The sequence below is a fragment of the Plecotus auritus genome (assembly GCF_963455305.1).
Source record: "Plecotus auritus genome assembly, chromosome: 3".
NCBI classification, from domain to species: domain Eukaryota; kingdom Metazoa; phylum Chordata; class Mammalia; order Chiroptera; family Vespertilionidae; genus Plecotus; species Plecotus auritus.
The window spans coordinates 24,323,135-24,336,830 of NC_137772.1; positions in this window are offsets into that span (position 1 = coordinate 24,323,135).

The window sequence follows — 13,696 nt, forward strand, 5'->3', positions numbered from 1 at the left end:
GTGTTAAGTAGACATGCTGATTTCCAGGCTCCATGACAAGAAATTTTTATTTAGTCTAAAATGAGGCCAAGACATCTGCATTATAAACAAGTCAGACATTCAGAGATATATCCAGGTTGAGAGCCATTTATCTAAGCCAATGATTACTTTTCTATGCACATTTCATTATGTTTTCTCACATGTTTAAACCTAATATTTATACCAACAAATAACAGGGAGATTGGGGGGTGGGTGACTGGTGGGGAGAGAATGAGAATATCTTTATCCTGGCCTCATAGCCTCATCAGCAGCTTCCACTCATATTTTGAGACTCTCACTACACTAAATATTATAAAAAATTTCCTCCACTTTCAGACAGTCTTGGGTTTCATAATATAATGCACTTAGTATTTAAGATGATAGTAAAATTTCAGACTATAAAATAGAAAGTGGCAAATTGGATTCATTGGGTGTAATACAACTGACTGATTGGCAGTGGCTGCCTGGAGCATCAGGGCACTCTGAGGAAAACCCAGCTCAGGAGGCAGGTGTGCCGGGTTCAATTAGTGATGTCTGGCATGGACACAGACAAGGGAACATCAGAAAAATGTCACTTCCTTCCAGCTCTGCTTCAAAATATATTACCTCCGAAGGAGGAAGAGTATTCAAATTGATTAGAAAGTGATATTTGCATATAAAGTTTCGATTCAAACTTCAGTTGAAAGCTTGTTTTTCATTCTTGTTATTTTTCTAGCTAAATTGAAGGTGTATTGAGGAATCTGTGTGTTCCTGGTTGATAAAGTAAGAAACAACCTGAACTAAGAAGAGCAAATTCTAAGAGATGATGAACCCTGTGAAAAAGTACACACCAAGAAGCATTTCCCTTCTCTCACCCCAGAATTCAGGAAGCTGCTTTTTGTCATTTCTCCTTGTGTGTGTGTCCTCAAGGACAAACTGCAGTGTGAATAAAGGAACTGCTCTTGGCATTCCTTTTCCATCACTCTGCCTTCCCTTGAACTATTCTTTCTATCTTAAGTGCCCTCCCCCACTCTCTACTGTGTGTTGCAACTCTACCAATCATTTAAGGTCCCAACCAAGACTTACCTCTAACAAAAGACTTGACAAAATCTCACATTCCAACTAAAATTGTTCTCCTGTAGTATTTAGTGACTTAATAAAAGCACTCCTGACTGTCTGCCTTGTTATCCTGGTTAATTGTGTGCTTGCTGACCCCTGCCCCCTCCCTAGTCTGTGAGCTCCTGGACAGTAGGGACAGAATCACATTCATGGTTGTAACCCCATAGCACCCAGTGTAGTGAACTGCGCTTGTAAGTACAGATGCCTCTGACTTACAGTGGTTTGACTTAAGATTTTTTTACTTTATGATGGTGCGAAAGCAATATGCATTCAATAAAAAGGGGCTAGCCAGTGGTCGGCAAACTCATTAGTCAACAGAGCCAAATACCAACAGTACAACGATTGAAATTTCTTTTGAGAGCCAAATTTTTTAAACTTAAACTTCTTCTAACGCCACTTCTTCAAAATAGACTCGCCCAGGCCGTGGTATTTTGTGGAAGACCCACACTCAAGGAACCAAAGAGCCGCATGTGGCTCCCGAGCCACAGTTTGCTGACCACTGGGCTAGGCTGAGCTGTGATGTTCTGTAAGTTAGGTCCATCCTCCAAGACTCTCCTTCTGCTTCTTCAGATGACTCAGAAGGAGCCCTAGAGTTGGGTGGCCCCATGCTCAAGGAGATCTGGTTTCTGGGAAGATTCTTCGGCCCTGTGGAGTGTCCAGGCTCTGCATAAAGCACAACCAGCAGGGATCAGCAGAGCAGCAAAGTACACACTTTCTGAAAACAGCGCTTGTCTGGAGATGTGGTCAGCAGAGCAGGAAGAAGACCGAGCATCCAGCCCCTCAGCAGCCTCCCCAAGTCCTGAGGAATCAGGCTTCTGTGCATAGCTACGTTGGCTTCCATCAGTCCAGGCCCTGTGCTCCTCTGCTTTCAAGGCTAACAAGGAAGTAGGTTGGGGAAGCAGAAGAGATGACAGAGTCTGGGGTTTACCAACAAATCAGTGTTGAGTCAGTAATATCAGCAGCCACTCTAGAGCCTTCCAAAGGTGTTCGTGTCCGCCTGGGCAATGTGCCCACAACATGAGTACTGCCCCCAAACTAGCTGGGAGATCCCTGATAATGATGCCAGAGCCAACCAGTGCAGCTTCCCATGGCACAAATAAGCCAGGAAAGGGAAGGAAAGAAAGCTCCCACACATCATTTGGCTTTTTCCCTAAAAATCACTTATTGTAAAATTATACGCTTGTGAAACTCATAAGTGTCTACATGATCATATGTTGCAAGCTCTTCATTTTACAGATAAGGAAACTGAGACCCAGACATGCCAAGTGATTGTTCAAGGGCCTCCATTTGGTTAGTGGCAGCGATAGGGGTGAAGCCCAGGCTTCCTGTTAGGCAGTCCAGCGTCCTTTCTAACAGAAGCTTCAAAGTATGCTAATTACTGATTAGTAGCTTTTACTCAGCATAGATAAGAAAATACATGATTTCTGACAAGACGCTGATTAAAATGATAAACCTATCCAAATGTAGTTTTCTATATTCTCTTTTAGTTCTCAAAATCATGCTGGACAGACAGTTTAGGTTTTTCAAGGACAGAAAATTAAATGAAGAAATGGAACCAACATATATTGCCCACCTACATCCCATCCATCATTATAGGCAATCTATATAAGTTATCATATTCAATCCTCATGCAAAATTTCAGAAAAGAGGCATTCATAGCCCTTTTTTATAAAAGAGAGAACAAAGCCTCAGAAATGTTAAAGGATTGGTCCAAGAAGCAAAGCTAATCAATGGCAGAACTAGGGTTCAAACACAGATCTCCTGGTTCCCATGCCAGTCTTTCCACTGTCCCAGGATGGATTTGGGGCTTTGGGGTTTCTCTGAGAGACATGAGGGTCTATAGAAATGAGGGTCTCAACAAGGCAACAGGGCAAGTCAGGGCCAGGTGGCCATGGCTATTCCCAAGGGTCCTCTCCCCACTCCATAGCCCCCAAGGAGAATATCATCTTCTCATCCTGAGCCAAGTCCTCTGAGTATCTAGCCTCTGGTGACTGCCTGGAGCAATCCCCCTCTACTTTGTGTCCAAGCAGAGGGATATACAGAAAAGGGGCACAGAGGGCTATCTCTTAGCCACACCCCAAAGGGGGGGTTTCCTCACAGAGGCACAAAGAAGAGAGGTCTATACCCAGGATTTAGTTCTAATGGGTCCCTCTCCCTTCCTTACAAGGATGCTATGAGGACAAATGAAGTAATATACCTGAGGTGTTTTGAGAGCTTTCTAAGTACGACATAAATATAATAATGGAGCTGCTGATGCTGATGACAATAGCAAGGGTGATGATGGGACTATATCCATGGTCATAATTTAAGGGAATATTTAAAATGAGAAAACCCAACCAAAATCAATCCACTGAACTTTATTTAGAAGAGAGGCTGCTCATTAAAATATTATGGGAATGTGAACTCTTGGGAAATAATGATGATCTTCTATTGAAAGACTCATGAGATCCATTTCCAAAGTACAAGGCAGTCATTTGTGGGTTCTTTGCCACTCGGTTCAACAAGTTGCCTATAAAAAAAAAGAGAGGGGGGAGAGAAAGAAGCAATCTGTGCTGTACACTGAAGCCCTGGGTTTTGGAGATACAACTGGCCTGTATTTCTAGACCCATTGCCAACTCTTTCCACTTACTGAGGAAAATAGTTGGCAAAGCATTTGCCTATATTTCCTTCTTTCTTCTCTCATCCTCCAACCCCATCAGCAGAAGCTGCTGTATAGCTTTCATTCAGAGTCATTAATTATGGCTGGTTCTCTCTTTCTCAGAGTTGGGTAAGGTCAAAGAAAAACCTACCCAAAGATGGAATGCAACATGGAATGTACTTCAAGTGCTCATTGCACCAGCTAACAGAATGTTCCCATTGTAGTATGGGTGTGATCTCTATTCATTCAGATTAGCCTCTTTGGGGAAGTGGGAGTAGGGATATTAAAGCTTCAGAATAGAAGTTAGGAAGAGACATATTAAGTAGAACAAAACCCCAAGGAGTTTGTAGCAATGAGGAATTGGGAAAAGGAAGGGAAGAATCCCATCACAGATCCAAGCAACAACTGGATCCCCACCATCCCATTCTTCGGTCATGTCAATGAGATGATAGTGGAGAAATGGATATTCGAATACCATTTCAAGGCAGGAGTGTTGAAAGACCCCTAACCATGAACATCATCAGAAGACAAAAAGGCAAACACCAAGAGTAAATTCTGAGTTCTAGGAAATATCTCCAATAATAGCATGGAGACATAGACAGCAAGGGCAATCAAGACTGATTGGTTGCAGAATAAAACCCATCACCATTACTTTCCTTAAGAGATGGTATTGCCACTGATCAAGGCTGGACAAATAGGCCATATGGAGTAACACTGGGCTGTTCATGTTGGAGTGCCCACACTCTTGGGTTTACACAGAGCAGTTTTCTGTGCACAGAGAAGCCAAACCACTACAGGCAAACCTGAGGATCCCCAGCGGGGCTCTGGTGCACCCTGAATGTGCCATCTTCTGCTATTCACAGCAAGAAAGAGTTTTCAGGACATCTCTCCTAATTACCACCCTGATTCAGCTCAAAAATTAGTGCAAAACTAACACCATATTTGTTGATTCACAGAAAGCAAAAATGATCTGTCTGTTGACAGTGATAAACCCCCTCCTGTGATTCTAATTCTGAGCTCCAAAACACTGGATCCAGTGAAAAGGTGTTTCTGCCTTTAATTGAAATAGCTAGCTAAGAAATGTGCATGTGCCTCTGTGTTTTTCCTAGTGGTAATTTAAAACATTGGTTTTTTATATTAAAACACAGGTGTGTTATGACAGAACATACAAAACATGGACGGATTTTAATATTAAACACTAAAATTCAAACATTTAACACTGGCTCTGGGATGTTTTAGGCCAGAACATCTCCAGGGCCTCTTTTCCACCCTTCTCTGCCTTCACCTGAGTGTAAAGGTTTCAGAAGCATCACTCTGAATTGGGTTCCCTCCTGACTGGTCTACTCTCTAGCTAAGGGATTCCATTTAGTCGTCTGTAGAACGATGTTTTAAAATCCTTTGAGGCTGGACATAGTCTATAGAGATGTGATTGTAGAATTCTTTCCCTAGAAGGCTTCAAGGGCAGAAGAGTCACGCATCATCCGATTGATTGAACCAGAATCTCCATGCTGTAGGAGACAAAAGGCTCTTAGCCTTGCTAACTTATAGTGTTCCCCTGGCCCTATGCCAGACTTTCTCTACCCAACAGTGCACAATGATCAGCAGCTCCATTCTCTTCCCTCTTTCCTGTTCCATTCATTTAAATAATGCTTCTCGCTTCCACTTTCACCCTATCCCAACAAGGTATTAGGATTTGCTTCTAGAAGCAAATGAGGCCATTTTCTTTCCAGCTTCATTATCACAGGAACCAAAGTCTTTTCAAACTCATCCACATGCAGACACTACCACCTGCCTTCCTGCCCATGAGGACCCTGCCGCCTTACTCTACGCCCACATCCCCTTATTGGTAAATGCAATGTTGTCTAAGTCTGTCATGAAGTGGGAGAGACAGGGAAGCAGTGGCCACACTGGCTTCTAGTTTCCACCAGAAGCACAGCTTTGGACCTGATCATCAAAGAGAATCCTTTCATTCCCCAACCAGGCAGAGTGGAAGAGACCTGAATTTGCCAAATGTTGCTCCACACAAAAATTCAGCATGATGGTGGTGATGCCTGGGGTTTCCTTGTCACCTGGCACTTTCCTAAATGAAGTCCTCTGGTCTAAAACCATATCAACCAAATCCAAGGCCAGCTCATCTCCATGTATTCGGGCCCACACCAGAGAGGTAATTAGGCCTTTAGCTAACCAACAACTCCCCGGGCAGTGTGGGTTTGCAGATTGGAACCTGACCTAAGTACCATCCTTGGCTGGTGTTCAGTCCATTCCAACCTTCACTGGGATTCTGATCTCATGCTGAGCTGTCTGGCTCATTCTCGAGGGAACTGAGGACTGTTAAACCCAACACTCCTGGACTCACAAACATTTTTTAATAAAAGAGAGGGAAGCTTTAAAATAATGCTCAATAATGTTTGGATTCACTGCAAATTACTGTGTAGATGGCTTGTGCAAGGGGAATTCAATCTCATTTCCAACACTCTCAGATTAACACAGCTATGATTTCTTCCTGAGACCTAATATTATATGGGTGAGGTGCTAAGGCATTCCTGCTGGGTGTCACATCTTGTCTCCAGGGAGCTTAATTATTTTTAATATAGTTATTGAACCATAGGCACCACTGTACTCAACCATGTCCACAAGATAGGTATCCATACAATTCCATTGTCCATGATATGGACTGGGAGTAAAAGAAAATCTTTAAAGAATTATTATTCACTCACTTATTTTAAAAATGCTCACTGAGCTCATGTTACCTGCAGACATTTTGACCTTCCTCCCTGGCTTGCTTGTCCTGGTGTTAGATAGCAGAGTGAGCAGTGAAATGTGCATATTTAGCACACACAAACAAAATATACTGAGGGAAAAGAGTTTCATTCCTCTATTTACACCATCACTCTCACCATCTCCACTTCCCCATTCCCATCCAAACCTCTACATACTCCCCGAAAAAGGACAACATAATATACATGCCAAGAAAAAAATTTTGTTGAAAAATTATTGTTGAAAGTATTACCTATGTCCCCTTTCTCCCGCATTGACCTCTCCCAGCCTGCCCCTGCCTCCCACCCCAGGCCTTCACCACCCTATTGTCTGTGTTCCTGGGTTATGCATATATGCATACAAGTTCATTGGTTGATCTCTTCCCACCCACGCACCCTCCCTCTGAGGCTTGACAGTCTGTTTGGTGCTTGTATGTCTTCGGATCTATTTTTGTTCATCAGTGTATGTTGCTCATTAGATTCCACATATAAGTGAGATCATGTGATACTTACCTTTCTCTGACTAACTTATTTCACTTAGCATAATGCCCTGCAGGTCCATCCATGCTGTGGTAAATGGTAAGAATTCTTTCTTTTTTACAGCTGCGTAGAAAAATAAAACCTCTACTTTCGAGTCTCTAGGGGAGGTCCTGCAATATAAGGATTTTCAGAAATAATTTTGACTTTACTGGACTCACCACCCCACTAACATTAGAATGTAACACCCACCTGAGATATGATCCCCACTATCTCTCTGGAATCCGTGACTATTTATAAACCACCTCAGACTGCAAACCTGAGAGCAGTTTTCCTACCTCCTCATCCCCAAAAAATATAGCTAGGATAGTCCTGTGGCAGTCTCTCTCAACTCATTTTAAACATATGCAGTAGAAATCATTTTAAATATTTAGCACCTACCACTAGGCATACCTGTGTTTATGATAGTTATGTAGCCTTTAGCTACAGAGAGTCTCCATGCAAGGCAGCTTTGCACCTTTCTCACTGGAAGAATTTTTCACCCCTTCTGGCTGAAGTGACCCAGATTCGTGCTTTTTAACCCCCTCCCCCAAATGCCATTACCCATAATTCTAGAAGAATCTTCAGGGCTCAAGAAGCTCCTATTTCCAGAGGACAAATCTATCAATTTTCAGCTATAAATCAAATTACTCTCACATCCTCCGTTATCCTCTGTTGGGATAGCCTATGCCTCAGTCTCCCCCTCTGCCAAATGGGTCACATGAATGGCAGCCATGAGGAAACGGGAAAGAACTCACAGTATCAAGGAAATGATCAAATGCCCAAAGTGAAGTTGTGGCCTAGTGATCACTAAACAGAGGGGAGCAGTGAGACCTAGAGAGGAGAAGGAACTCAGCCAAGTCACAGACAATCAGAGCAGAAAGAGGAACCCCCATCCCCATCCCCAGTCTCCTGGTCCCCAGAGCAGTGCCGTTTCTCCCACATAATAACTCTCTCCAGCAGAGACAAGTGCCTTCTAGTCCCACCCCCACCTGGGGCTGCGGTTGGGGAGCAGGCAAAGCCTTATCCCTTGTGGGGAGAGGGGTGGCACTTTTGATCCACAGCCAGGGGACCTCCAGCCACCTGGAATTCCTGGCTCCAACCTGCTCCCCTCAGTCCCTTGTCTGGGTAAAGGCTTCCACTCAGCATGTGTGTAACTCAGAGCCACATGACACTGAAATGCTAAGTGAAGAGCAATTAACTTTTGCTTCTGAAAACCCACTTTAGCTTTCCATAACTCTTTGGGGGCCATTTCAACTAAGCCAAACCTCCCGCACATTCTCCCTCAGCAATAAATTACCTTCCTGGCTTTAATTAGCTGCCGGAGTGCAAAACGGGCTGGGTGCTGACGTGGCTGCTTTCCCCACAGGTCCCATTCTGTCACACTGACTCCAGGAGAATGGCAGCTGCAGGGAGTAGCTGGGCTGCCTCAGTGGGGACGTGGGCCGAGATTCCTTACCTGCCCGCAGGGTGTGAGGGGGGCAGCCCAGGAGTCCAGACCTGGCTGGGGCTAAATTAGTTGGAGGGGCCTCAGACTCGCCCCACCCGCACTTCAGCTCTCCTGGACCCTAGGTGATGTGCCCCTAGACCCAATTCCCCTCTTACCAGCCTCTCATTCCTCCAAACTGCTCCCAACACACATGCATGGGCACTCACACACACACACACACACACACACACACACACACCACACACACACACTAGCCCCAGGTATAGAATATCTTTATCTGCCTTATCATTCCTGTTAAGGGGGAGATTACTGACAGAGCTTAATATATAAGCCCTCCCAGGGGAATTTGCTGTATAATTGTGAGCTGAGCTTGAGTCCAAATGAATAAATCTCTAAGCATGTGATTTTAGTCATGTCTGTCAGCTGAAATGGTACTGGCTGGGAAAGAAAGAAATAAAAAAGCACCCTCAGAACCACCCCCCAACACACACATCATTCTAAGCCCAAGATTAAGATTTGAGGTCCAGTCAAGCCTGCCTCTAACTAGAGGATTGACCCCCAGCAAGTCCCTTCCTTTCTCCCCTCAGTTGCCCAGGAGAACGCTGTGCTGGATGAAGCCAAGTCCTCTTGGGCCCTGCCATACTGTGATTTTGAAAATCGTGTGTGAGTGTGAGTGTAATGTGTGTGTGTGTGTGTGTGTGTGTGTGTAAGGGTGAGTGGGAGAGACACAGTCTTACCCAGACCTCAGTGTATGCTTGTTTTCTCCCATCTCTCCTGCTTTTTTCTAGAGTCTTCCATCTAGAGTCTTCACCTTCCCCTCCCTGGCTCTCCACACTCAGTGGTCCCCAGAAGGAATTTGAAGCAGAGGTACCTCCCAAATGCAGCATCCTCAGGGTCTTGAGCTGCACTCCATCCTCCCCACCTCACCACGCAATACACACACACACACACAATACACACACTCACACACACACACTCAGACACACAACACACACACACACACACACACACACACACACACACACACACACACACACACACACGCTTGTGGAGCCAGAGCCCCCAGGCTGCACTCACACTCCATCCTGGGAGCTGTCTCCCTGACCACGGCCCAGGGAAAGGGCCCCTGCCCTCTCTCACCGCGGAACACCCTTATGCTAATAGCTGCTTCTCCTCAAGGCCCCAGCCCCAGCTTACACCTCCTCTGACAAGCGATAACCTTCCAAAGCCCAATTACAGGCTGCTTTCCGCCACCCGCCCTTCCTTTCCTAGGAAAATAAAATAAGAAGTCCAAACACGAAGGCGCACAGCCAGGCCCTGCCTGTTGGAGGCAGGTGACAGGCGCGGGCACAGAGCTCCCTCTGATTAAGGGTGTGAGCGCGTCTTGCGCTGAGCCTGAGCTGCTGAGATTCGCGGTGATTTCCCTTCGCGCCTCCCCAATTAACAGGCCGCCTGTCGGGGTGCAGGGTGCGGGTGGAGGCCGGCAGGCAGGTACCTGGCCTGTCACAGCCGCCAGACAGGCCCTCGCGCCAACCCATCCTGCCTGATGCCCCGCCGTCTGCTCCTTCCCCCACCTGTCACACTCCCCTGCAACACGGTGCTGTGCGAAGTGAGCCCAGGGAGAGGCAAGGCCTGGGGGGTGCAGTCTGCACAGTCTCTATTCACCCCGTGTCCACCTTCCGCAGGAGTCACCTTCCTCTCCCTGGCTCTCCACACTCAGTGGTCCCCAGAAGGAATTTGAAGCAGAGGTACCTCCCAAATGCCTGTGAGACTTGGGTGTTGGCACTTTGGGGACCAGAGGAAATGGGCAACACAGGCTCAGGTGGAGAAATTTGACCAGCTGGTTAGAGTCAAATCACATTGAATTCCCTGGCCCAGCTAACTCCACACCTACCCCACCTTGCCCCTGTCAGGACACCAGGCGGGGATTCTAAAAGTGCCTCCCACTTTCAGCCCCTGCCCAGCCATCCCACATAATGAGATGCCATAAGTCAGACCCCTGACCTCCTCCTGCAGGTGTAGCCTCACTCCAGGCACAGGGACCAAGGTGGCATGGCCAGGGCACCTGTGAAAGCTCAAGCCCTCCATGACTGAGGGCATCTACCTACTCAGTGATCGTGGTTAGAAATCCTTACTCTTGCCAGCCATCTTGGGGAGTTTCCAGCCCCCCTGAAGCTAACTCCTTGCCTGCCTGAATCACTGAGTGGTGCTGGCTTTGGCATCTCCCATAGGTGAGGAAAACCCACCCATGCATGCTCTTGATTTCCTGGCCTGGAAATCAATACTCAGGCGGCCACTGTTTACTTGGTAGCCTCCGGAAATATCTCTGCCCTTTATCTCTTCCTTGCACCTGTGTCTCCATCCTTTCAGGCTGCTGTAACAGAATGCCATAGATTAGGTGCTTTACAAACAACAGAAATTTATTTCTCACAGTTTGGGAGGCTGAGAAGCCCAAGATCAAGGCGCTGACAGATTTAGTGTCTGGTAAGGACACACTTCCTGGTTCATAGACAGACCACAGTCCTCACTGTATCCTTGCATGGCAGGAGGCATAAGCTAGATTTCTGGGGTCTCTTGTCTAAGAGCACTGAATCCCAATCATAAGAGCTTCATCCTTATGATCTAATCACCTCCCAAAGGCTCACCCTCTAATACCATCATCTTGGGGGTTAAGATTTCAGCACATGAATTTTTGAGCAGAACAAATATTCAGTCCACAGCACTCTGTCTAGAAAGAAATCTACTCACATTGGCACAAATTTGTGGCTTCTGCTATATTCAAAGAAGTCTGGGTAGGAGCATCTGCACCCATTCTGGAAATGAATAAATCATTTGGGATGCCTCAAAGTCAATGTGAAGTGGGAAGGAAAAGAAAGTGGACCGCATTGGCAAAGGTTGGGGTAAAGATTGAGAATGATAAATGCAGCTGGGTTTAAAAAAAAACTCTTAAAGGGCAGGGACTGTATCTTATTGATCTTCCTATTCTTGTGTTGACGGTAGTGACAGTGTCACAAACATTTGCTGAATGAAGAAGGGACAAGTGGCTCCTCCTAGCTTCTTCAGTGCCAGCAAGACTTAGTATATGCTCACAATATCCTCTTTAGGCATCAGTTCAACTACCATCACCCCTGTGGATTTCCCCATAAGAAAAGAAGGAGGCAAGGAAGAGAGATGCTGAGAAAAGAGAGACCAAGGACTAAGAATGGTGAGAGAACGTACATGGACCAAGTTAAGCAACATACTTCTCTCTACCTTATACCAGGGGCTCTGGCATTGATGGCAATGTGGAGCAATTCCAGGAAGCCATCATATATTTCAGAATTTGAAAAGGGGTACTAGAAGAAGGAAGGAGGAAGAGAGAACAAAAAAAGAGAGAGAGAGAAGTGACCTGCTTCAAACCTTTCATTTGCATGTGGCAACATCCCCCCTTGTAGAGGAGAATATAAAGTGATGGAGATGTAGGTAAATAGAAACTAAATGTCAGCTCCTATGCATGGCAAGGAAGAACATACATCAAATTCATTAATTATGATCCAATTTGTGCTTGCAATGTGAAGGATAATCATTTGCCATCAAAGAGATGCCCTTCCCTTATTAAAGCCATTGAGACTCTCAGGAAGTGCTCAAGGGTTTGAAATTCTGTATTTGAATTTCACACATGCTTTTTACTCCTGGGACCAAAACTCAATCAACACTTGAGAGTGCTGACACCAACATGCAAGCCACAGGGGTCTTCACTCCTTCACTACAGACCTACAGATAGGACCTGGTTAACAAATTTGCTAATTTTTTCTGCTCTAAGTGTGTGTGTGTGTGTATGTGTGTGTGTATGTGTGTGATGTATAAACCTATATCTTTTTTTTAATAGAGTTGAAGTAGGAATAAAGAACCCAGGCCAAGTTGAAAAAAGGAACAATTAACCTCATCTCTCTCAAATGTCCAGGCACCAGCTGCCCAGGAGTGGAAACCATGTCCTCACTTTCATCTCAAAGCCAAAGCAACATGAACAGGTTGCTTAGAGACCAGCCTTCTCTTTCAAGTCTGGCCCCAGGCCTCTGGTCTATGCCCAGAAAGGGGCTGAGTTAGAAGCCAGAACTCAGAGGCTATTACTCTTTTCTTCAGAAGCTCTTCAGCAGGGGCTGGATTCTGATTTGACGTTTTTGTCCCTATTTCTTGCTCCAGGATTCAGGCTGAGCCAGAGAAAGTCATTGGATTTTCCTGACTCAGCACACTCCTGCTCAAGGGAGGCACATTGAATGGTATTGATGCCATAGAATGGAACACAATGAAACAGATGGACTGTAGTTTGGAAAAAGCCTATTGCCATCCAAAGAGATGGTGGGGAAGCTTTCTCTACTGAAGCTTCCCCACCCGAAGCAGAGGGGTTTCTATAGAGTCTGTAGCATGGCATAGCTTATAGCATAGTCTACAGCATATATAGTATACATATACTGCAGCATATAGCAGAGAGTAAAGTATACTATAGTCTAAAGCCCACTTGCCTTGATGGGGTTTTCACGTGCAGCCAAAGATAAGAATATCTAATCCTCTCACAACTTAATGAGGTGCTAATGTTCATTTCATATATGAGGAAACTCTGGCCCAGAGAAGTAAAGTAACTCACTCAAGATCACACAGCTGAAGGGCAGAGAAAGAATTCAGACTTAGCCCTCTGTGAATAAACTAGGCAAGAGTAGACAAGGGGCTCCAACCTGTGTGTGGAATATCATTAGTTTGGCACACCTCCATCCCAGAGGACCCATGAGAGACACGAGTACAACCACACCTTCTTGAATTACTGACAGAGGAATTTCCTCCCTGTGATTTCTCTTGCTTTGGTATCAAGCATCTGAGCTGTCCTTGCAGCTCCCTCATGACGAGGCAAGGGCAGGTATAACTGCATTTAACAGAAGGAAACCTGAGGCACAGAGAGATGTGATACGGTGAGAAGTCTGTGGTCAAACCCAGATTAAAACTTGAGCCACCTGTCCCCTCTCCTGGACTCACTTCTGCCCCCCAGGGCATGGCCCTGCTTCCTCCCACCCCCACCAGTCTGTACTGGCGAGCCCTGGGGTATGATTGACAGCCCTAGACTTCAAGGATCAAGGCTTTCAGATAGAGTTCTTGACACCAGATGCCTTTGGAGTGGACAGGCAGGATAGGGAGGATGACTGTTGGGGGGGAATGAAGGACAAGGCCCTTTCCAAAAATAGAGTGAGA